The following is a 26,122-nucleotide window of genomic DNA, read 5'->3' as shown; positions in this document are numbered from 1 at the left end:
GAAACAAGGTGACAAATCCCTCTCAAGTTGAAAGTAAACAAAAGTAGAAACTAAATAGATCACTTTTGAATTCAAGATAAGCAAATAGGAAACTTAAAAGTAAATCAAAATATGGTAAAACCTACATGTGAATATATAAAATACAATGTGAATCAGGGAAAAGAAGCAGTATTGTGTAGTCAAAAGGGAAAATAACACCTCTAAATAAGTTTTGAAACATCAAACAGAAGAAAAATATCACATACTCATTGTAATGGCTAAAATTAAACATCAACAATACCAAGTATTGATAAGAATGTGGCGTCACCGGGACTCGCACACATTATGAATGGGAGTGAAATGGTACAGACACTTTGGCAAAAGATGAGGCAGTTTCTTATACATTTGCACGTGTAACTGTCTTATGACTCAGCAATGCCACTTCTACATCTTTAATATAGAAAAATAAAAACATATTTCTGCAGAAACACTCATACGAAATTGTAGGTCAATTTCCTTTTTTTTTTTTTTTTTTTTTGAGACAGAGTCTCGCTGTGTCACCAGGCTGGAGTGCAGTGGCGTGATCTTGGCTCATTGCAACCTCCGACGCCTTGGTTCAAGAGATTCTCCTGCCTTAGCCTCCCGAGTAGCTGGGATTATAAGCATGCACCACCACACCTAGCAAATGTTTGTATTTTTAGTGGAGATGGGGTTTCACCACGTTGGCCAGGATGGTCTCGATCTCCTGACCTTGTGATCTGCCCGCCTCAGCCTCCGAAAGTGCGGGATTACAAGTGTGAGCCACTGCGCCCGGCCGCCGGTTTCCTTTATAAGGGTGCAAACTGAAACCAACCCAAATATCTTTCAACAGGTATATAAACAAGTTGTGGTATAGTCATACAATGGAAAACTCCTCAGCGGTAAAAATGAGCAAACCTCTAATAAACACAACTACATGGACAAATCTCACAAACCATACAGTGAATGAAATGAGCCACACAAAAATAGTACAAGTTATACGATTCGATTTACATAAATTTCTGGAACAGCCAAAACTAATTTGTGACCTAAAAATCAGAATAAATGTCATCTATGAGATGGGGCAGAAATTGACTAGGAAGTGTTGTGTGGAAAATTTCTAGGGTTGATGATAGAGGGATCTGAGTTGCTTACTATATGTATTAGTCAAAGTGCATTGAATGGCTTAAGATTTGTGTGTTTTATTTTTATGTAAAATTAACCTCAGAAGAAAACAAGAAATACATATTGAATTCTTGTTAATCCTGTTTATGCTAAAAATATTTCAGGTGAAATGCTATATTAGTTACCTATTGCTCTGTAACAAATTACCCCAAAATGTGGTACCTTAAAATAAGCATTTTTTGCCGGGCTCAGTGGCTCACGCCTGTAATCCCAGCACTTTGGGAGGCCGAGGTGGGCGGATCACCTGAGGTCAGGAGTTCAAGACCAGCCTGGCCAACACGGTGAAACCCTGTCTCTACTAAAATACAAAAATTAGCTTGGCATGGTGGTGGGCACCTGTAATCCCAGCTACTCGGGAGGCTGAGACGGGAGAATCGCTTGAACCCGGAAGATGGTGGTTGCAGTGAGCAGAGATTGCGCCACCGCACTCCAGCCTTGGTGGCTGAGCGAGACTCCATCTCAAAAATAATAAGTAATAATAATAAACATTTTTCATATTACAGTTTGTATAGGAGAAGAATTTTGTATCAGCTGGTTGGTTCTAGCTCAGGTTCTTTTGGGAAGTGGCAGTCAAGATGGTAGCACGAGCAGTGGTCACCTGAAAAGTTGACTGGGATTGGAGGATTCTCTTCCCAACTCACTTACATGGCTGTTGGCAGGAGGCCTTGGTTCCTTATCATGAGGGTTTCTCCATAAGGCTGTTCGTGACGTGATAGCTAGCTTTCCCCAGAGTGAGCAACCCAAGAAATATTGGAAAAAGGAAGCTTTAGTGCCTTTTAAATCTAGGCTTAGAAGTCACATGCCATTATTTCTTCCATTCTACTGATCACATAGACAACTTTGATACAATGTAGGAGGGGGCAACACAAGAGTGAGAATATCAGGAGGTAAGGATCATCTCAGCGCTGTCCACCATGAGGGTAGTGATGTCTGCAACTCTCTTTAAATGTTACCTTAAAACAATGTATTAGTAGATGGATAGATGGATGAATATATTGATAGACATAAGATAAAACATATATTACAACATATTAACAACTGTGGGATCTAAGTGGTAGGTACATATGTGTTCACTGTACAACTCAATAAACTTTTCTATATGTTTGAAATTTTTCAAAATAAAATGTTGGGGAAAATCACTTAATTGTAAGGAGATATGAGAAGACATGGCTTCCTCTAAGTAGGAAAGGTCATCAAAAGAGCTCAGTCTAATTAGAAGGCAGAGATGCTAAAGGGTGATGGTTGAAATGCAACATACATGCTTTTGCAGGGGGTAGCATTGGAAGAAATGTTTGCACTAGGTGTCCAATGTCTGAAAGGGCCTCAGCATAGCCACACCATCTGCCTCCAACATATTATGGGGGAGAGCAAGCTATTTCTTATGGATGTTGGTCACTCAGACTGTGGCAGAACAGAAGCTTCTTTGGAGTTTGTATTCAAGAGAAGGCAGCTATGACCTTTGTTACAGTGAACGATACATGAAGACCAGATGGGAATAAGCAGCATCTCAGTGGATGCTCATGCAGATTAAGGTTGGGATTGTGCCTATATTAGATACAGAACTATACCCACTCCTGAATCCAAGCACAATCCCAAGGCCAAAAGAATTGGGTTCACATTGAGAAAGGGGGTGAAAAAGAATGGTTAGAAACATAGAAAATCATAATTAATGGCTAGTGATTTTCTCTGTGCATTGGTGTCTTAAATAATTTTGAGCATTTTTAAACTTTCAAAAGGGCTAGGAATTATTTTTCTATAATTGGCATTAATAATAATTTTAAGAACATGATAAACAATAATTGTACAGAGAAGAAAATATCCTCACTTACACATGACTGTCGGTGTTATTATAAACATGGTTCTTTTCTCAAACTAGTATGACTTTTCCTCAAAGGATATATTTCAAAGTATTTTCTTAGGAATACAAGTGTTGTTACCTAAAGCACAACAAACAATGAAGTGCAACTCTAGGGTCTGTGTTTGACTCAGTCCTTTTTTACTTTTTGGAAAAAAAGAAAAAAAAAGTAATGTAAACCATTCGATATAATTAAATCACATACTAATAAGGACAAACAGAAACTAAAATGCACATGCACCTACACACAGGCTCAGTGACTGAAATGGGAGGAAAGTCATGCCCAGAAGAGCTGGAAAATGGGGACCAACAGGCGCAAGCTAAAGGCAGTCATCAGGCTTTTGTACTGGCTGCCTGTGCCCTGTCCCTACAGCCTCTCCACAGTCTAGATAGGTATCTTGGCAACAGACAGAAGAAAGAACCATATGCAGACACAGCAATTTAGACCAATATGTATGGGACAATGTGGAAACTTGAACTGCCCCTCCCCTCTAATGTTTAGCAAATTCGGTGAAATCTGAATGAATATGGGGTGCTGGTGGTTGGAGGGAGAGGAGGATGACTCACACTACCTCTCAGAAGCCAAATTTAACTCCAAGAGATCTGTCTCTCACCTATTAAGGGATTCAAGGGGGTTTGGTAACCTTGATCTTATGGACTTTGGGAAAGCATAAACATCAAATAAAAAACAGCAACCATCGAGTTTGTGCTAAAGCCATCATTTACTTTTAAAATTTTGTTCATAGATTATCTTCTCTTCCTAACTTTCACTGTTTTGTTTTTCAAGGGACCTGCGTTATCTCCTTAAGGGCAAGTAATGGAGCCTCAGAGGTTACCCATTTCCTATATCACCCTTGAGGAAGTGCAGAGCAAGCTGGGGAGGAGAAGGAAGCCTGGTACTGATGAAAGAGCAGTGTGCCCATGCAGCTGAGAGGCAATTCAATCCCTAAGTTGATTCATCAACCTGCTCACAATCCGCAGCCCTGTGAGGATGGTGATCTGCGGATGTGACAGGATTTCCTAGAACCCAGAGGGCATGTCCCTGGAATAACTGACACAAAAATAATCCTAACCAATTAAATTATTCTATAATAACATAAAAAAGAGCACTATTGTAGAATCTCAAATTATTTTGTTTGTTAGAAGGTAAACTCTTTTTGTAACATGAATAAACCCCTAATATACTTTAGTTGTGTATTCTAGCTTCCAGATACTAGGATTTCTTAAAGCAGGGTCTACCTGTACTTAATGATACTGGTTGCTACAGGCAATTCCCACCTCCTCACTCTAAGACAAGAACAAGATCTCCCAAGGAGCATCCCAGCTATGAACTCCAGTGTCTAAGGACACATTACGGCAGCTGTCTGTTAAGAAGACAAGCAATAAAATGTTCTGTAAAGGCACCCAGTGAAATTTCCAATTAAAATGATTTAGTGCCTTCATTTTTTAAGTTTTCCCAAGGTTTGCTGATGACTAAAATTATGTAATGACTCTTTCAAGGTTTTAAATCTGCTAATTAATCTCTGCACCTTTACAATAACCCAGAGCAATAAAAGGCACAATGAAAAGGAGCAGAATAATGTACAAGCGGATTAACCCTTAGGAAGCTGATCTCTTTCAGCCTTGCTGGCTGGTGGTTTAAAGTGGGTCAGGATATCACATGGCCACACAGGTAATGGGCAACCTCAGAAGCAGTCTCATTGGATGGCAGCTGTGTCAGAACTGGTTCTGCTTCTACTGCAATCCCTATTACAATGCGTGCTGCATGCAAGCCTCTGCAGTTCAAAGTACAAGATGAGTGGGGATGTGGGGAAGGCAGAGACACTGCAGAGTCCTGAAGGGCAGAACTTCCAAAAACAGTTTAGTGAGTGATCCTGGAAAAGGACAAGGGCTGAAACTCTCTAAGGGGGACCCATGAGGCCACAGTCTGTGTGCTGAACTAATGCAATGCCAAGTGGAAAGTCATTGTTGTTACCAAACCGAACTTGGATCTGCACACCTGAAACAGCAAACACTGACATTGAGATTGAAGCTAGAGAAAGTAGGGCATTTATTGTAGGGCATCAAGCAAGAAGAGTTGGGCAGCTCATGCTTAAGACCTGAACTCCCCATTGGCTCACAGGTAAGGGTTTTGAAAGGCAAGGATGCAAAGGTTACAGGTAGAGTCATCAATCAATACATAGAGGCTATAACATTGGATTGACCTGAAAAGGTGAGACATCTCAAAGTGGGGTACCTACAGGTCATAGGTGGATTCAATGATTTTTCTGATTTGTGATTGGTTAAGGAGATGAAGCCTTGTCTAAAAATTTGGGATCAGCAGAAAGGACTGTTAGCTCTGGCTCCTGGATGTGACCTCCTCCAAGCCCCTCAGGAAGAAATTTAAAACAAAGAAGAGCAGTCAAAGTTCAGTCCTCAGATCCCCCTTCTCTGAGGTCTGTGTGCCAGCGAATCCAATTAGTGGGGGTCTGGGTTTCTGAAAAACAACTTAGGGACATACGTTAAGATGTTATCTTTAGTTTCTACAGGGAACCAAACATTCTCATGACTCTAACTTCCTCGGCTATTGTTTTAAGTTACTATTACCTTCTTGTTTATCAAGTTGTTCATTTACTTCTCAGGGGTAGCTAGGTGCCTAAAATTTCCCTTGAGGGAACTTAGAATTTTCCTTTATTTCCATGCTTTGGGATGGTACCCAGCAGGCCCCTAAAACAGGTACTTGCTCTAACTGTTAAGTGGCCCAATAGGTCTGAGGGGAAGACAGAGAGATACCTTGGAAGGAAAGAATAATCTGTATTCGTGACTTGAAGCTAACTTGTACCCAAAGGGAATGTTTCTTATCCCCAACTGGGCCTCAGATGTATTTACTCAACTGTGTTACCGTTGCTTACAATAGGTAAATAACTGTGCCCATTACTTACCTATTGCCTCTCAGCTCCATGCCCACTTTCTATTATGTTGTTCAGGATGCTGGGGCTGGAGCCTGCCATCTGTATTTCCCAGACTCTCTTGCCAAACAGACTCTCTGTTTAGGGTCTGCCAATGGAAGTTACTAAAGGAAGAATGAAATTGGGAAATAGAGAGGAGGAAACTCCTTTGCATTTGCTAATTCCTGGAAGCATCATTGAAACAGCAGCAGCAAGCGACTTGCAGATGATTCCTGATGAGAAGCACAGCCAGGATTAAGACTAGGTTCTGTTTGGCCTCAAATATTATGTGCTTTCTCTAATCATACACTACCTCTCTGGTAGGAAAATTAGGACAGAGCAACATTAGAAAACTTTAAGAAGGATTGATTGGGAGAGTAGTTAGCAGTGGTCCATACAGAAAGAGAGATCTGACAAGAGGCTGCTGGAGTTGGCAATGAGTAGGATCCATTATTCAGAGTAACAGAGACCATGACAGGTGGAATCGTATGATTGCCCCATGATCTTTGGCTCCTGGTGTTACAGCCTTGAGTGCAGATTAGAACCTGTAGTTTGCTTTTAGTCAACAGACTATGGCAAAGGTGAAGAGACTTTGCAAATGTAATTAAGGCCCTCAATTAGTTAGCCTTAAGCTAATCAAGGGGTAAATTGCCCTGGGTGGGCCTGATCTGCTTAGGTGAAGCCTTTATAAAGGAGTGAAGCATCAGAGATATACTCCTGCTGGCCAGAAGCAAGAAAGCAAACTGCTATTGTAGGTGAATTATCTATGAAAAGCGGTAAGGTAGCCTCTAGGAGCTGAGGGTATCATTACTGCAACTGTAAGAAACTGAATTCTGCTATCAATCATATGAGTTTGAAATAGGTTAAAAAAGATCTCAAATGAGAGGACAGCTCCAATCAACACCTTGATTTCAGCCTGATGGAACTAAGCAAAGGATCCAGTTAACTACTGATCCCTGGAAACTGTGAGGTAATACATTCGTGTTGTTTTAAGTCCCTAAGCTTGTGGTAATTTGTAATGCAGCAATAGAAAACAAATACAGGGACAGAAGTCAAATTTCAGGCAATTATAAGCACACACACACACACACACACACACACACACACACACAGTGCTCTTCCAGCTACTGGCTGAACAGACTCCTGATACCAAACAAATCCATCATTTGGAATCATGCTGTCATTCCCCACCTGTCTAAAACAGCTTACTGCTAACACTCCACCCTCATACTGCATCCCACTAGATAGCAATCTCATCCCAGATCAAAAGTGGGTTCATATTCCCTTCTGGAAGCTTGTATTAAATTTCTGGTTATAATCTCTGTGCTCCAGCCCATGTTCTTTTCATTACATCTTTAGTGGAAAAAAAATCCAAAGAAGCATCTGAATATTTTTATTATTATTTGACTATACACAACAGAGAGACAAAAAGAGTTCTTTAACTCAACTAGGGCATAAGGACCTTTACTAAACAAAACAAAATAAAACCTGTGAAAAAAGAGGCAGCAATAGCAACATGTAAACAAAACGGCACCATTATAATTGTTAGGTCTTAGCAATTGAAATGGAAATTAATGGTGTTGATGAAGTTTTCCTACGTGACTGGTTACTTTGTTTCCTTACTAGGCAGTACTTTTCATGTAGACAGTGAAGTCAAAAGCATCCATGACAAATTCTCAAGGGGATACACAGATTACCCCTTACAACAAGCAAGCAGATACAGCAACTGGTAGCATTATTATATACAGCTGAGTTGAAACTCCTTAAGAAGGCAATCTAAATAACCTTGTCACATCCATTCTCCACACTTTTCCTTTGGCAAGTGCTCCATGTCCCCGTGAAGCCTCATTTCCCCATCTATTGCCAAAGGCTACCGTTTCATATCACACATCAAAGCGTGAGAAATGTCAAGGTAATGAAAACTGACACCGTGGCAAAGAGAAGGTGAGTCACAGCCATTGTGGGGAAAGCTGGGTCAAGGTCCTTCTGAACAGGGTACTGGATCATCCCAGCTCTCCTGTAGCTGTGCTCACGGAAGAGCAAGAGCTGGGCTCCACAAACACAAACACACCTCTTGAATAGCAGCCACAAAACACAATTTGTGATTCAAAGTGAATCCAATGGCAAGACAAGCAAAGAAGCTTCTATATTCAAAACAAAAAACCGCCTTTGTCCTCTCAAGTTTTATTATGAATTCAAAATATCCCTGGCTTAACTTAATAAATAGGCTATTTAGCTGTTACCCATGCATCTGGACAAACTTATTTAAATATTTCTCAAAGAAATTTATATGTTAAATCATGAATTTGGCTTTCTAGTCATCTCTTGCAGAAACAGAACCATATAATTAAAGACTTGGGGAGTCTGAAGGCTTTGCTTCTTGGGCAGATCAAACATGGATGTACATTGGTCTTTGGCCAAGTCATGGAATTTCTTTCTTTAGTTTTCAATTTCAAAAAGTGAACTCTATTTCAGACCTTGAACTTTTTCTAGCCCTACCATCAGGGATTCTCTTTTGCAAGGAGTAATGTTAGCGCATGGTCCAAAATGGACACCAAGACTAGCGAGGTAGTTTAGGTTATCAGAGATGGTCACTTGGAATTTACTGATTTAAATAGTGAACTCATGGGCTCTGTTAAAAAGTCTCTTAATGCTGCACAAAGTCATTGACGAGATGCTTAGGTAGCTCGAAGGCAACATAATTCTAAAAGAAGAATACTTTTTGGAGTAAGAAGGTTATTGCTCTTATCTAGAGTAAGGCTTTCATGTGATTGAATATATAGAGGTCATATCTGGAATAAAACAGTGTTGCAGCAAAACAGGAATGGAGATAGAAAGCTAACCTTCAAAGGAGTAATATGCTGATAAAAGGAGAGTCCATGACAGCCCTTTCATTAGTGTTTTCTGCCAATATTGCTATTTGGTTGCTTATAAGGATTATAAATAGTATCAAATTTCTTGCTTTGATACATTCTATTCCTTTGTCTCATTTGGTTGCAATCCAAAACTTCACATCCTTGGCACTGGATATAGAACAAGGTACTGGAAAGTTCTTCATCCCCAGACATCTGGACTAACTCGCCATTCCTCAGTTCTCTACCCTGTGCATAATCGATGACTTCAGAAGTGCCATGCACAGCTGAGATCGCCACATTCCTCCCAACTCTGAGTTCGTTCCTTGCATCAAGCACTAGGAATCGTTGAACAAGAATCAGGTTCTCTACCATAACTCACAGTAATTACTGCTCTGGTTATCGGGTTCTCAAGTATTCCATTTGCACTTGCCTTTGTAGTTCTTTCTCCAGCGCTATGACACTACTCCACTGCTGAATGCCCCTCACCCCCTCCATCGACAGCAATCTACCTGCTGCTAAAGCTGCTATATCTTTTACTACATCAGTCCAGTCTTTCCTATTTTTCCTCTTGGCTCACTAAACTTTCTGTGTTTCAACCTACATGAATATATGTGATTTCTATTACATTTTATTCAGCATTGGACAGAAACAAAGATGAACACCCTAATATTTTTTTCTTTTTGTGTTTTTTTTTTGAGATGGAGTCTCGCTCTGTCACTCAGGCTGGAGTGCAGTGGTGTGATCTCAGCTCACTGCAATCTCCACCTCCTGGGTTCAAGCAATTTTCCTGCCTCAGCCTCCCGAGTAGTTGGGATTACAGGCGCCTGCCACCATGCCTGGCTAATTTTTGTATTTGTAGTAGAGATGGGGTTTCACCATGTTGGCCAGGCTGGTTTTGAACTCCTGACCTCAGGTGACCCACCTGCATCACCCTCCCAAAGTGATGGGATTACAGACAAGGCACCACACCCGGCCGATATTTGTTTTCTAAATTAGGTCCAAGCAGGCAATCTCAGGTATTTACCTACTTAGTGGAAACGCAAGCTGAGGGTAAAATGAAGAAACCAAAAATGATATCAGGGACAAGTGTTTTCATGTGGTACCTAAAATGGCTGCTACCCAAGCAACCTTGTAAAGAGTGGAGGTCACACAGATTGATGGGAATGAGAGTGGAGTGTAGGAACCAAAGAAAACCAATTAAAGGTTGCCTGTTATAAGCTGCCAATGACTGCCTGGGCTAAAATTCTCTACTAGAGAGTATTTTACCCCAATGCAAGATGTTCATAACGTGCAGCTAGAGTGGATAATTACTCAGTCACCCAGACTGTTGAAAATCCTCCTTCAGGGGAATTCAGTGTATGTGTAGAAAGAGACTGAAGAGGCCAACTACAGACAGCACAGGAAACAGCTCTTGGCAGCTGATTTTCTTTTTTTTTGTTCTCTTTATTATTTCACAGATTTTATTAAAATGGAATTTCAATGACAAATGAAATGGAGCTTTGGATATTTTACCATTACAAATATTTGACAATCTTTTATTTTTCTAACTTGTGGAAGCAGGTCCAAAAATCTGTTCCAATTCTCATAAATTCTCATGTTTGAACTTGTCAAGCAAACCAGCAAAAATATGCTCATTAGCTGAGAGGGATATGGCCATAAGCATAGTAAAAATTACAGTGATCCCAAACTGAATATACTCCATGATGATAAACCATGCGAGGATTGCACTTAATTGAGTAAATCATGGTGAGTGACTATAATGCTTAACTGGGTGCACTTGATTTAGGTTTTTCTTTGTAATAGCTGAAGATAATCTTCTAACTTATGACAGTATTTGAGAAAATCTGAGCCTACATAACAGAACAAACAATAGGCCAACAATTAGCCTAAGGATAAATGTTAAGGAGGGGATAAAGTTGTTTTGTACCCCTTATTTATGTTGCAAGTATCTGGAGTCAGCCCTTCATTGATTATACATGCACCTCATTGTTCTCCCAGACCCTTGCTATTCTTTATCAAAGAATAACCTACAAATCCATTTTATTTATTTACATGTAGGACCTATATAATCTCAATTTTTTTTTTTTTTAAAGACAGAGTTTCACTCTTGTTGCCCAGGCTGGAGTGCAATAGCACGATCTCAGGTCACTGCAACCTCTATCTCCCGGATTCAAGTGATTCTCCTGCCTCAGCCGCCCGAGTAGCTGGGATTACAGGCACCCACCACCACGCACAGCTAATTTTTTGTATTTTCAGTAGAGACAGGGTTTCACCATGTTGGCCAGGCTGGTCTTGAACTCCTGACCTCAGGTGATGCACCCACCTCAGCCTCCCAAAGTGCTGGGATTACAGGTGTGAGCCACCACACCCAGCCCGATGTCAATGTTCTAATCTAGGAATTGGCAAACTACAGTTGGCAACCCAAATCTGGCCATAGTCTGTTTTTGTAAAAAAAAATTTATTAAGACACAGCTACACTTTTTCATTTGTGTAGTGTTTGTTGCTACTTTCATACTACAATGGCAGAGTTGAGTAGCTGTGACAGAGGCCATGTGAACAAGAAAGCCTAAAATATGTATTACCTGTTCCTTTGCGGAAAAACTTTGCCAACCACTGTTCTAATCCATTCTGGACATGCAAATATAACTATTAACACAAATCACTCATCAAAGTCATTGTTCCTCTAAGCACACTGGGATGTCACAGAATGTCAAGAGAAAGGAAATTAGGGTCCTCCCTGCCTGGACAGTCAAAGGTTAATGGGAAAATGAGGAGTTTTTTTTTTTCTGATACAAAATATTCAGTTCTGAGATAAGTTTCAACTGTATTTCAAGTTGCCCATCCAGACACTGGAATATTGATAAAAAAATTACATAGGTTGCACAGTGATATGAATGTATTTAATGACAATGAACTGTATAATTAAAAATGGTTAAATAGTAAATTTTATGTTCTGTATTTTATCACAATTTAAAAAAAGTATATAGAAAACTGGAGCTACACAGTCTGTACCTTCTTTGTAATTATCCCAGGGACCTGATACCATAGCAAGAGACAGTTCTGGGACCAGTAATGAAGTGACTACAGAAATGAACATATTAATTTGATAATCTGTAGTTACAACTAAAGTGTATATCTAATTCACCAACAAAAAAATTCCCTGTCTTCCAGGATTTTAACAGCTAAAAAATGAAACAAATTAGATAAAATAAACAAATGCCTTAGTAGACACAAATAATCAAAACTGACAAAAAATAGAAAACCTGAATAACATATATCTATTAAAGACATTTAATTTTTATATGAAAGACCTTCTCATGAAACAATGCTTGACTGATATGGCTTCTTTGGTGAATTGTATATACATTAAAAAAATACCATAATACCAATAGTATACAAACTCTATTGAAAAATAGATGAAGGAATACTTTACAATTCATTTAGTAAAGTCAGTATCATCTTAATACCCAAAGGCACAACTAAAAAGAAACTATAGTTTACTATCTCTCATAAATATATATATATATTTATATATATATTGAATATATATAAATATATATATTCAAGTTGTTAGCATTTTCTTAAGAGTTTCTTTTGTATATATATATACAAAAGAAATTCTTAAGAAAATGCTAACAACTTGAATTTAGTAATATGTTAAAAACATAATATATCATGACTTAGTGGGACTTATATCAGGTATCTAAAACTAGTTTGATATTTGAGAGTTATCAACTTAATTCATTAAAAGAATAACTAGAAAGACCACCTAATTATCTTAACAGATGTAGAAAAGAATCTAACAAAATTCATTGTGAATTCATAACAAAAACTCTAGAAAAGTAGGAGTAGAAGAGAATGTCACCTGGTAAATATGATCTAAAAAAAACTATAGATAACAGAATACATAATAGTGAAAGACTGAAAAAAATGAAGAAGGAAACAAGGACATCCACCCTCATTATTCTACTCAGGATAATATTTTTAAAATTACACTAAAAATTACAAAGCGTTGTTGAAAAAAATTAAGTTTGTAAATAAACATAGAAATACACCATGTTCATGAACTGACAGATTTATTATTAAGATTTCAATTCTCCCCAAATTGATTCACATATTCAACAAAATCCCAGTCAAAAATCTCAGAAGGTTTATGTAAACAATGATGAGCTAAAATGTATATAAAAATGAAAATGACCTAAAATAGGTAAAGCAATTTTGGAAAAAAGAACAAAATTGGAGGACTCACACTAGTTAATTTCAAAACTTACCATAATGCCACAGAAGTCAAGACTGTCTGAATATAGGTATATGTATAGAAATTGAACCGGACACATATAGTCAAGAAGGGTGCCCCAAAATTTCAACTGATAAATGATAATCTTCTAATCAACTGTTGCTGTAAAAACCTAGAGAAAAAATCAACTCTGATTCTTACCTTATACCATACACAAAATCTACCTCAAAATAGATTATAGTGCTATTTCTATGAGCTCAAACAATAAAAAGTAAAAAAAAAAAATACATAGAAGAAAGTATCCATCAACTTAGTATAGGGAAATACTTGTTAGACCTCGCACAAAAGACAAACAAACAAATATGAATCATTTAAAAAATATTGAAAATTCCAAGTTCATAAGAGTTAAAAAAGTTTTTTCCTCAGACAATACCATTAAGAAATAGGTGTCTTAATTGGGCAAAAAATTTGCTTTACATCTCTGACAAGGAACCTACAGCTTCTTTGACAATACAAAAGAATAGACAGGAAGTTAGTTCAACTTTACAATGAGAAGATACATAACCCAGAATTAAGAAATAGACAAAACATATCAACAGACATTCCATCAAAAAAAAAGACAAGCAAATGACTATTAAGAACATGAAAAAATGCTCAACTTCCTTAATTACAATGGAAATGCAAATTAAATTCATAATGAAAGACCTCTACAAACTTACTTAAATGAATTAATTTTTAAGATTATAAATATCAAGTGTTGGCAATGATGTAGTACAATTGGTACTCTCATACATTGCACCATCTCATACATGGTGAACATGTAATTTAGTACAAATATTTTCAAAAATAGTTTAGCTATGCCTTATAAAGTTAAACATACATGTAAAATATGACTCAGCAATCCCATTTCAAAGTGCTTACCTTAGAGAAATAAAAACAGATCAACACAAATACTTGAACACTTCATTCATAATAATCAAAAACTGGAAATTACCTAAGTTTATCAGCAGGTGAATGAATGAATAAATAAATGGTGGTAAATTCATACACTGCAATACTATTCAGTAATAAGGAACCAACTGTTAATACACACAAATGCATGAATAAGAGCCGCAATATTATGCCAGGTGGAAGAAGACAGATACAATTGAACACATATGCTCTGATTCCACTTATGTGAAGTTCTAGAATATGCAAAATTAACCTACAGTGACTGAAAAACAGATTACCAGCTGCCTAAGGCTGAAGATAAGGGTCAGATAGACGAATAAGAGGCATGTGGGAAATAATCAGGTAATAGAAATGTTCTGTATCTTTCCTGGAATAGTGGTTACATGGATGGATAGTGGTTACACAGATGTATGTGTTTGTCAATCTCATTAAACTGTTCACATAGAATAGGTCTGTTTTTATAACTTTAGACAAGTTGCCCATTAGTCACAAGTATGCTTGAGCCATTATGTTTGCAAACAGACATGTTTTAATTATGGTAAAATATATATAACAGTTACTATTTTAATGATTTTGAAATAAACAGTTCTGTGGCATCAAGTACATTCACATTGCTGTGAGATTATCACAGCTATCCACCTCCAGAACTTCTACATCTTCTCCAACTAACTCTCTGTACCTGTTAAATACTGACTCCCCTTTCTCCCCTTTCTCCATCCCCTGGCAACCACCATTCTCCTTTCTTTCTCCAAGAATTTGATTACTTAACGTTCCTCATATAAGTGGAATCATACAACATTGTCCTTTTATGACTGGCTTATTTCACTTAGGATAATTTCTTCAAGGCTCATCCATATTGTAGCATGTGTCAGTTTTCTTTTTTTAAGGCTCAGTAATATTCATTACACACACACACACTCCCCACATTTTGTTTATCCATTCATCTGTGCATGAACATATGGGTGGCTTCTACCTTTTGTCTATTGTAAATAATGCTGCTGTGTACATGGGTGTACAAACACGTTTGAGTATATCATATTTCATTTTCTTATAAATCCAGAAATGAACTTGCTAAATCATATGGTAATTCTATTTTGAATATATTGGGGAACTGCCATACTGTTTTCCATAGTGGCTATACCACCAGAAATACACAAATGTTCTAATTTCTCCACATCTTTACCAAATTCAAATACATTTATATATGTATAGATATTATATACATGTAAATATATTATGCATACTTATATATCTATATATAGTTACTATTCTTATGGGTTTGAGGTAGTATCTACTTGTGATTTTGATTTGCATTTCAGGTGTTTAGCATCTTTTCATTATTGGCTATTTTGTGTATATTTTTTAGAAAAATATACATTCAGATCATTTGCCCATATTTTAAGTTGGTTTGTCTGAGCTTTTTGTTGTTGAGTTGTAGGAGTCCTTTATGTATTCTGGATATCAATTCCTTGTCAGATATATGATTGACAAATATTTTCTCCCATTCCGTGGATTGTCTTTGGGTTGCCTTTTCACTCAGTTTGAGTGTCCTTTGATGCATAGAATATTTCAATTTTATCCAACTTACCTATTTTTTTTTATTTTGTTGCCTGTGCTTTTGACGTCACATCCAATATGTCATTGCCAAATAAAATGTTATAAAGTTTGTACCTTATGTCTTCTTTTAAGAATTTAATAGTTTTTGGTCTTGTATATGAGCCTTCCTTCCATTGTGAGTTAATTTGTGCATACGGTGTAAGGTAAAAATCCAACTTTTTTTATGTGTGAATATCTAGATTTTCTGACACCATTTGTTGCAGAAAAAGACTACACTTTCTTCATCATATTTTTGGCAGTCTTGTTGAAAATCACTTGACTACATATGCAAGGGTGTATTTCTGGATCTGTGTTCTATTTCATTGGCCTATGTGTCTGCTTTTATATCAGTACCACAGTGTTCTGATTACCATAGCCTTATAGTAAGTTTGAAATCAGGAAGTATAAGATGTCCAACTTCATTTTTTTTTCCAAGATTGTTTTGGCTATTCAGGGTTCCTTGAAATTCTATATGAATTTTAGGATGGATTTTTCTATTTCTGAAAGAAAAGTCATTAGGATTTCTATAGAGATTGTATGAATCTGTAGGTCTTCATGTGGTATTCACAATTTACCAATATTAGTCTTTCAATCCATGAACATGGAATGTAGTTCTAATTATTTGTGTTTTCTTTAACTGCTTTCAGCAGCATTTTGTAGTTTTTAATGTGAAGTTCTTTTTCCTCTTTGGTTGGGTTTATTCCTAAGTATTTTACCCTTGTTGATGCTATTATAAATTGAATTGTTTACTTATTTTTTTCTAATTATTTTCTTAGTTTCAAATTGTTCATTGTCACAATATAGAAACACAACAGATTTTGTGTCTTGAATTTGCATCCTGCAAATTTGTTGGATTTGTTTATTTATTTATTTATTTATTATTTCTAAAAGTTTTTCTGCAATATCTTGGGGTTTTTTTAAATATAAAATGTGTTATCTGCAAACAAAGATAATTTTATTTCTTCCTTTCCAATGTAAATACTTTTTATTTTTTTTCCTTGCCTAATTGCTCTGGCTAGGACTTCCAGTACTATGTTGAATAGAAGTGTCAAAAGCAAAGCATCCTTATCTTGCTTCTTAGAGGAAAAGCTTTTTGTCTTTCACCATTGAGTGTGATGTTAGCTATTGGTTTTTCATATGTCTTTTATTATGTTGAAGGAGTTTAGTTCTATTTCTAGTTTGTGGAATGCTTTTTTAATCATAAAAGGGTGTTGAATTTTGTCAAATGCTTTTTTGCATTGAAATGATCATGTAGAGTTTTTTCTCTTCTTTTTCATTAATGTAACGTATGTTACATTTATTGATTTTTGTATGTTGAACCATCTTGGCATTCTAGGAATAAATCCCAGGTAGTCATGATACATAATCCTTTTAATATGCTATTAAACTCAGTTTGCTAGAATTTTGTTGAGGATTTTTGCATCAGTATTTATTAAGAGATATTGGTCTATACTTTTCTTGTAGTGTCTTTGTCTGGTTTGGCATCAGGTTATTGATGGCCTTATAGAATGAGTTAGAAAGCATTTCTTCCTCTTCAAATTTTTGGAACAGTTTGAGAAATGTTGGTGGTAATTCTTAAATATTTGGTAGAATTCACCAGTAAAGTAATTTAATACTGGAGTTTTCTCTCTTGAAAGGTTTTGGTTATTAATTCAGTCTTTTTAGTAGTTTTAGGTCTATGTCTATTTAGCTTTTCTATTTTTTCATGATTCAGTCTCAGTAGGTTGTATGTTTCTAGGAATTTGTCCATTTCATCTAAATTATTCAATTTTGGCGTACAATTATTCATAGTACACTCTTAAAATTATTTTTATATTTCTGTAAAATCATCCCCTCTTTCATTTCTGATTGTAATTCAAATCTTCTTTCCTCTTAGTCAATCTAGCTAAAGTTTATCAAATGTGTTGATCTTTTCAAAGAATCAGCTCTTGGTTTTGTTGATGTTCCCTATTGTTTCTCTATTTTCCATTTTTATTTATTTTCTCTAATCTTTGTTATCTTGAAAATGTGTTTGTATAATATAAAATTATATCTCAATATAATTCATTTTTAAAGTTAAGAAATTACCACATTGTCATTCAATAACTGTACCTAGCTCAGGTTTTGTAAAATACTGTGTGTGAGTGTGTGAGCGAATGAATGAAAGAACAAGTGAGTGAGCAACTGGCTTGCCGTTAAAAAATAGGACTGTTTCTCCCTCCTTCTCAATGGCAAACCGTTTTCAAGTGGCCTTGCCTTATTGGTTAATTTAACTGTTATTGTTTTATATTAAGCAACTATTAAATGGCATGTACTACTCTAGATGCTTCACAAACATAACATTTCCTCATCCAATCCTCTTTAACGCTGATGTTATTATCCTCACTTTGCACATAGGCAGAAAAATGAGATTTGATGTGATATGTAAGCTCAAATGACTAATGTATGCCAGTATCAAGAATCAAATTCACTCCTGTCTGATTCTAAAGCTATATATTTTTCCATTCTACCTTTTCTGATTTTGGTATTTCAAGGACTAAAATACCTAGCTATATGACTCAGTCTCAGGATTTAGAGAGATAGATACAGGTTACTTTTTGTGATGCAGATTTATGACAAGATTCCCAGAAATGTAGTAAACATATAAGTGTGACCTTATGAGCAGAAAAATCACCTTAGTTTCACTAGTCCACCCTGTTTGGGAACTGGGAAAACTTTCAGTGTTACTCAACACAACAAATTAACCACAGATGGCCCACTTCCTCTTTCTTTACCTAGAAAAAATACTTCCTCAAAAAGAGACTTCTACTGTGTGTGATGATAGTTGCCATTCAACATGCAATTCCTTTTTTGGGAGGAGTTAGCTCTAAGCTACTCCATTGGTGACTGAATTTTAACACGCCAGTCCACATATGACTGCCCACACAATCTAAGTCACTCTGGTTTTGATATCCCAGGATCCACCTTCTAGACAGTGCATACTGCATGAATTATAGAAACTAGACTTTGGGAAAGTTGACAGTTGCCTCATTTCTCCAGAAAAGCCACATGCCTGCAGCTGTCAAGGGTAGCCTGATCAGGTCACTAGTTCAACACTTCTGGAGAGTTGAGGGCACGGATCCCCATTCTAAAAGATTCTCAACATAGAGAACTAGAAAATATCAGACATAAGAGAGTATCATCAATGTTCCCTGAAGGGATTTATTCTATTTTTGTAAACCCCAACTGGTTTCTTAAATATTTAATCCATCATGCAATCAGAATAGTTGTAATCACCTATCATCAAACTGGAAGAAAATATTATTTTTTACACATAAAGAGATCACTGTTTCTTAAAAGCAGTAAATGATACATGCCTGATAAGCAAAAATAATACATTTGTTCAGAAGATTAAGCACTTTGAGATGGATTGTTCAGAGAAAGTTTTGTGGGAAGATTCCAATGTAAAATGGGACTGGGAAAGCACAACATGAAAGGCAGAGTAGTATTTACAAAGACAAAGGAGGAGCCAACCTTTGACGCTGGTCCTCTAATCCTTACACATTCCTCCCTGCTCAGGGTTTAACGACTTCTAAAAACTGACTCTTGCTTCTCTCTGCAAGTGTGAGACACAAATTTCTACCACCATTTACTAGCCAAGTGATTCAGGCAACTCATGCAACTCCTCTGCACTTCAGGTGATGAATATATGAAAAGATAATCACATCTGCTAGCAGCTGGAGATTGAAGGACAATGTGTGTACAAAAGAAAAAAGCACAGTGCCTGGAATACAGAAGCCAGTCAACAAAAGCATTTCCTTTCCCTTCACCTGTTCAGAACTTTTTTTTCGTTTATTTTCTTTCTTTTTTTTTTTTGAGATGGAGTCTCTCTTTCTCACCCAGGCTGGAGTGTAGTGGCGTGATCTTGGCTCACTGCAACCTACGCCTCTGGCGTTCAAGTGATTCTCCTGCCTCAGCCTCCTGAGTAGCTGGGATTACAGGCACCCGCCACCAAGCCAGGCTAATTTTGTATTTTTAGTAGAGATAGGGTTTCACCATTTTGGCCAGGCTGGTCTCGAACTCCTGACTGCAGGAGATCTGCCTGCCTCAGCCTCCCAAAGTGCTGGGATTACAGGCGTGAGCCACCGTGCCCGGCCGAATTTTCTTTGCCTAACACCAATGCATTGTAAGCGTATGGGAAAAAAGATTAATTGGGTTGCAAGGAGACTTGAGTGCTAGTCTTGCCTTTACCACATAATGAGCTGGGTGGTCTGGGGTGGATAATTTTGGTTTGCCGCTGTTGCTTTCTCTTTGAAATGAAGAGGATAGCCAGGAACTCCAAGATTCCTTCCAGCTTATTCATTCATGTCTTTGCATTGCTGAGCATCACCCCAGGGATGTTTTATCATCTCAGGCAGTGAGGAATTGGGATCCCTTGTGTTCCCCTAGCACCCTTTCTATTAACCAGAGAGTGTGCTGGAGGATACTCCTTTTCTGGAGAGCACACACTTCATATTGGGCGGCTCTGACACAGGCATCTGAGTGGTCTCTGGCAGGACTTTGCAATATCCGCCCTGGGAAATGGCAAGGGCACCCGAGGACCTGTGAGCTGGCAGGGCCGTGTCACCCCAAAAGAAAAGGACTCTGAGAGGAGGTACTTCACCAACACTCTACAGCTGTGTGAAGAAAAAAAGAAAATGGTTGATGAATTTCCACTTTCCACAAAGAAATATTTTTATGTTATTTGTTTCCAGCCTGAGTGAGGGGGCTTTTCATGCATGACCACGGAACTCTCCTCCCACAGGTGGGGATACACTGCCACCTGCTGGTCCTCTGCTTCTTTACACAAAGGAACACCTTCCCAAACCAAAGCAATGGTGACTTTCTCGGACAGCATACTTAGATATATCGGAAAATATTGATAGTTACTAACCTATTAATTGTGAATGTCTGATTAAATGTTGAGGGTGTTGTAGAGTTAAAAGTTCAAGATAATTCCTCTGTGTATACTCAAGGTCACGCAACTAAAAGAGATCTTGACTAAAATTGGCAGCCAAGATTCTTGAGGCTTCCTTCAGCAATTCAATAATTCACTTACGTGTGTACAAGGAATCTTTTAACATGTGGAAGTATTTTCAACACATTATATCATGTGGGGTTGTCAAAAAAGCTTTATACTTGGAACTTACTACTTAGTATTTGTATATATGCCACATGAAAATAACAAAACTGCATTCTTGTTCAACACTTTTGGCATTGGTATTCTCATTAATTCAGATTTTCCCTCAGTAATCCACACCATTAGTCTGTGTGATTAATCTTTTACTATTGGAATGGTGCAGAGGTAAAAAAGTTAATACAGATATAAATGGAACAAGCTCAGTAATTTTATCAACAAAGTGATTTGAGGCTAAGAGTTCAGGAACATTTTATTTGAAGTGGCTTTTGTGTTTCACTCTCACAGATGGTGTTCTTTGATTCTGGAACCTCAAATTGTTTTAACACATCCCACCATCCCAATATTCAGTGTACGTGATTGATATGTGTGTCTACCCTGGCAAATAATATTTAAGAGTGAAATGCCAATCTTCCCTTTTCAACCTGAAGTTTGGTCCACAATAAAAATGGCATATAGATTATTATGTAAGCAAATCATTTAGTTCCACATTGTCTTAAATGTTTCCATTTTGAAGCTAGATTTTGGCTTTGGCTTTGCATTACAAAGGGTCCAGTGAAATGTTATGTTTGGCTCTGGGGGGTGTGGATTATTCCATCCCTAGAGCAAGAAGAAAAAAAATCATGACATTTATAGCCAACAAGGCTTTTAAAAATATTGATATCCAGTCTCCGATCACCCCACTTCATAAGCCTAATGGGAGATGAAATGGAGCTTACCCATCTTCAGCTCCCCCTCCCCTTTGTGTGCTCTTCCCCTCTCTTTCAAGTACAGTATTCTCCAAAGTTATTGAACCTTAAAGTCAGACTGATAGATGCTTCTGACATGGTGAGAGGGGACCAGCTCTTTCAACAACGTCACATGACAGGAAATCCCACTTCCTCCAGAGTGGAACCTCCAGGTGTCTCAACAAGACAAGAACACTCTCAGTGGATGGTCAGGCTACCCATGGGACTCATTTTGTACATATTGCATGTACTCATATTAATCTGATGTGCACCAGCTCCTTATTTTCAAGACTAGGCTGCATGCTCTGGTTTGGGAGGCAGCGCAGTGGGACGAAAGTACCCCCAGCTTTGGAGATATGAACATGGGGTTCCATGCCCCTTCTGTTACTTATTGTCTCAGCGGTCCTGGAGAAATAACTTAGCCCCTTTAAGCCTCCATTTCCTCATTCATAAAATGATGATCACATTACCCACCTCACACAGTTATTGAATGCACAGCAATAACTTTGATTATATGCCAAGCACTGTGCTAAACACCTTATACGAATTAGCTTACCTGATGACCACAACAACCTCTTTAGGATCATCTTCCCCATTTCACAGATAAGAAACTGAGACAAAGGACAGATTAAGTCATTTCCCCCAAGGTCTCAATGCTCAGATATGATAAAACCTCATATCAAAGCAGATCTGGCTCCAGAGTTAGAGCTCATCCTGTGACGTGGACTCCCAGCCCAGGTAACTCCTGGCAATTAGTATATGAGAAATAAATCACAAGCATTTTGTTAGCCAAGCACACAGACCAAGTTTGTGACTTTGCCATCACTCTTGGACATTGTGTTCTATACATAGAGGGCTTTAGGCATTATTTGTTGCCTGCTCACTTTAATACATTTTCCAATAACACATGTATACATATGCCTTTAACCCAAGAGTTTCCTTGGGTTGCTGTCACAGAGTACCACTAATGCTGAATGGTTTAAAACAATTGAAATGTATTGTCTCACAGTTTGGGAGGCTGGGAAGTCTGAAATCGAGGTATTTTCAGGGTCATGTTCACTCTGAAGCTTGGTGGTTTGTGGGCAATCTTTGGCATTCCTTGGTTTGTAAATGCTTCACTCCAATCCTCTGTCATCTGTGTCTGTCTTCACATGGATGTATTCTTATAAGGACACTAGTCATATTGGGTCAGGGGTCCACCCTACTTCAGTATGAGCCCATCTTAACTAATTACATCTGCAATGACCTTATCTCCAAAAAGGTCATGTTCTGAGGTATTAGGAGTTGTGACTTTAACATATCTTTTTGGGGAGACACAGTTGAACCTATAAAAAGAGCCATCTCCCCTAGCCGTATCTGGATGATCTTAAGCAACTGAAACCAGAAGATAATGAATCAGATAAACCTGAGTTTAAGCTAAATGTGTGTTTTAGGGAAAGATAATGCAGTGACTAAGATTCAGTTTCCTTATCTGTTAAATGAGGATATTTACAGCACCTGCCACAGAGAGTTGATATGATCTCTAAATTAAAAAAATATATATATGAAACACTAAGCACCATGCTTGGCACATGGTAACCCCACAGTCCTACTAGTTGCAGGGGATACATTATGCCTAGTGTCATCATTGGGAAGCACCTCTACTGAAATTGCTATATCCCCAGCTTTTCTTCCAGCCTCCTTCTGCTCTCCTTTGAAAGACAGTGAACACCTGCCTACCCATAACAGAGTCAGAATAATCACTCTGATTTAAAAGTTAGAAGTTTCACTAGGTTAGCATTTTCCTTGGAGATTTAGCATCCCAGGCTAAGTCAACTTTGCCTCTCATTATTGTCAAATCTGGCTTCTGAACACCCCACCGTGTGACAGAGGAATTGGCTGCAGCATGAAGGTATTGCTGGAGCAATTGCAAGGCAAAGGAAGTGAAAGAAAAAAAAAAAAAAAACAGTGGCTTCAGCCACGTCTGCTGCAGAAGCCAGCCGATGAAAATTAACCCACCTCTTTAATCACAATCTTCTATCCCAGAATTTTCAGCTGACAGAAATGATAATCATTTGGTTCATTGATTCTGGGATTAATCACTGAAGTTAATCTTGGCATGTATTGATTCCATTTCTGCTGGCTGTAACTAAAGTGTTCAAATTACTTATTCCAACTCTGACAAGAATAGGTTCCCAAAACAAAGGAAGTCAAAGATGAGCTATTACACCTGACAGCTCTGCACAGCACCTAGTGACAGCACTGACTACCCATCCTTCGGCAAGATGGGCCCCTAATAGGGAAGAATCAAGCACCTGTTCTTGCTATTATACACTGGTGTTTTATAAAGTTGATCCATCAGTGTCTAGAAGAAATGGAGGTAGTTTTATCTCAAAGAATCTGAACTCAAAATCTGGCTGCACAGACAAGCAAATTATGTAGGCAACACAGTAGAACAGGCCGATTTCATCAACTTGACTTTTATCAGAAAACACCAGTATTTGTTACCTTGCAATCCTCCAGAGTTTCCTGGTGCTGACCATTTGCCAGCATAAGCTTCATTGCAAAGCACAATTTGCAAAATAACATGGTGCATTCACCCCTTCCTTAACCTGTGAACTTCTGGCATGATAGTTACAATGAAATATCTTTTATTGAGCACACTTTTGTATGGCACGCTAAAAGAGACAGAGGGGACTTCTATCTTGGTGTTATAGCTGACTAGGTGTTCTAAGTGGTCCTGTCACTATAGTACACCTAAAGCTTAGGAAGGATACTGACTGCATTTGTAGCATGGCTGGTTTTAAGAATGTAGGGAAAGCTTCAAAACCTATAAATAGTAAACAGGAACTAGAGGGATAAAAACAATGGGTGTGTGAGTGAGGGATTTAACAATACAGGACAGAACTAAAATACTGGACAAGAAGAGTATGTAAATAAGGAAGGAGAACCATTCTAAGTACCTTACATTAATACAAATGGGGGATTCAGTTCTTGTTTAACTTACGTTTTCTCAATCTCGCAGCAATGAAATTTGGAGCTAGCCCATTCTTTGTTGTGAGGGACTGCCCTGCGCACTGTAGGATGTTTAACAGGATCTCTGTCCTCTATCCACTACATGGAAGTTGCAGAAAAATGTTTCCAGACATTACCCAACATACCTTGGGGACAAAATCACCACCCCCACTTAAAATGACTAATTTAATTTGACACTTTTTAAGCTAAACCTATATGGTAAAATTTCAAAAATAATCAATCAAAGAAATATCCTATATACATTCCATACAAATTGAGAGAAAATTCTATAAAGCAAGAAATGAAAAAACAAAAAAAACTTAACCCAAATAAGGCAAAATGCATACAAAAATGGAACAACTACATATCAGAAAGATGGCAGAAAGCAAGTTCAAATATATCCAGCATAATATAGAGTTCAAACATATCCAGCATAATATCGAGTTCCACTTCCAAAAAGGTGACATGAAGAGCTCTATGGACTCACTTTCCAGGAAAGCAGTCATAACTGGGGAAATTTACATAATGAAAAGCATTTTAAGTCTCTGAAAACTGACTATGGGCATACAGCAAATAAAAACCACTTTTTAAAAAGTCTACTAAATCAGAGTAAAAATAAAAATAAGATATGTGGCACTTGAGTCATGATCTGCTTCCTCCCTCACCCCCACACTGATAAGTGGTGTACTTGACTCTTCATTCTTTGCACACCACTAATCATCACGCTCAGCATGATGGAATGATAGGGAATTGGAAAGTGTGTCAAATAACACCTTGAGGATGCAATCGGCCAAATCAAGAATAGTAGAAATTTACAGAACAAACGGCATTATTTCTCCAACATATAAATGGCAAGAAAAAAAGAGGAAGGAAACGCCCTGATTTCCCTTCCTCACCAATATTGTTGCAAGAAATGTGATTCCATTCTCAACTGCCAGGAAAGAATACTGAACTTTGACTAAGCCTGTCCACCCAATCCTTTTCCCTCACTCCTATGAGTGGTCCACAGGTGATCATGTGATCCAAGGCTTCCATACAAATAGAACAGAAATAAATTTCAAACCTTTTTCTGGGAAATGAAAGTCAATGATACCCTCTATTCACTCAGACATTTCAGTACACACATGTAAGCGTTCAAACTGCTGAAAATGTTTTAACCATAATAAAAGTAAATCTGAGAGATAAGCTAATAAGCATAGAAAAATGGACAAGGCAACAGCTTCACAAAAGAAAGAAGCTGAGATCTTGAACAAACTGTTCCAAAACCCTATAAGATAACTCTTTATAGCTCAGTTAGCTACTATTTTCCTTTTATTTCAAAGCCAATTTGACTGGAGCTGTTCTATAACTTGCAGAAATCCCACCGCAGCATTTTAACATAGGTAGTCTCTGGAAGCAAAGGCACTGGGCTTTAAATTGTTGGGCAATGCCACCTCTTCAAGGAATAGATCAAGAATGAAGGGTCCCTGTCAGAATCTGTTTCATAGAAAAAAAAGAAAAGAATGAAGAGTCAAGTACACCACTTATCAGACACCAGTGTTCCTAACTGATTAAGTCACCCATTATTTTTAAGGAAGAAGAAAATAACAAGCTGTATTCTAAGGCATGAAAACATAACTAAGAGTTAAACCAGTTGTCAGGTGCATTTCATTTATTTTTAACC

This window comes from Pongo pygmaeus, chromosome 12, assembly GCF_028885625.2.
Source record: "Pongo pygmaeus isolate AG05252 chromosome 12, NHGRI_mPonPyg2-v2.0_pri, whole genome shotgun sequence".
NCBI classification, from domain to species: domain Eukaryota; kingdom Metazoa; phylum Chordata; class Mammalia; order Primates; family Hominidae; genus Pongo; species Pongo pygmaeus.
Note: the sequence above shows the minus strand (reverse complement) of the source record.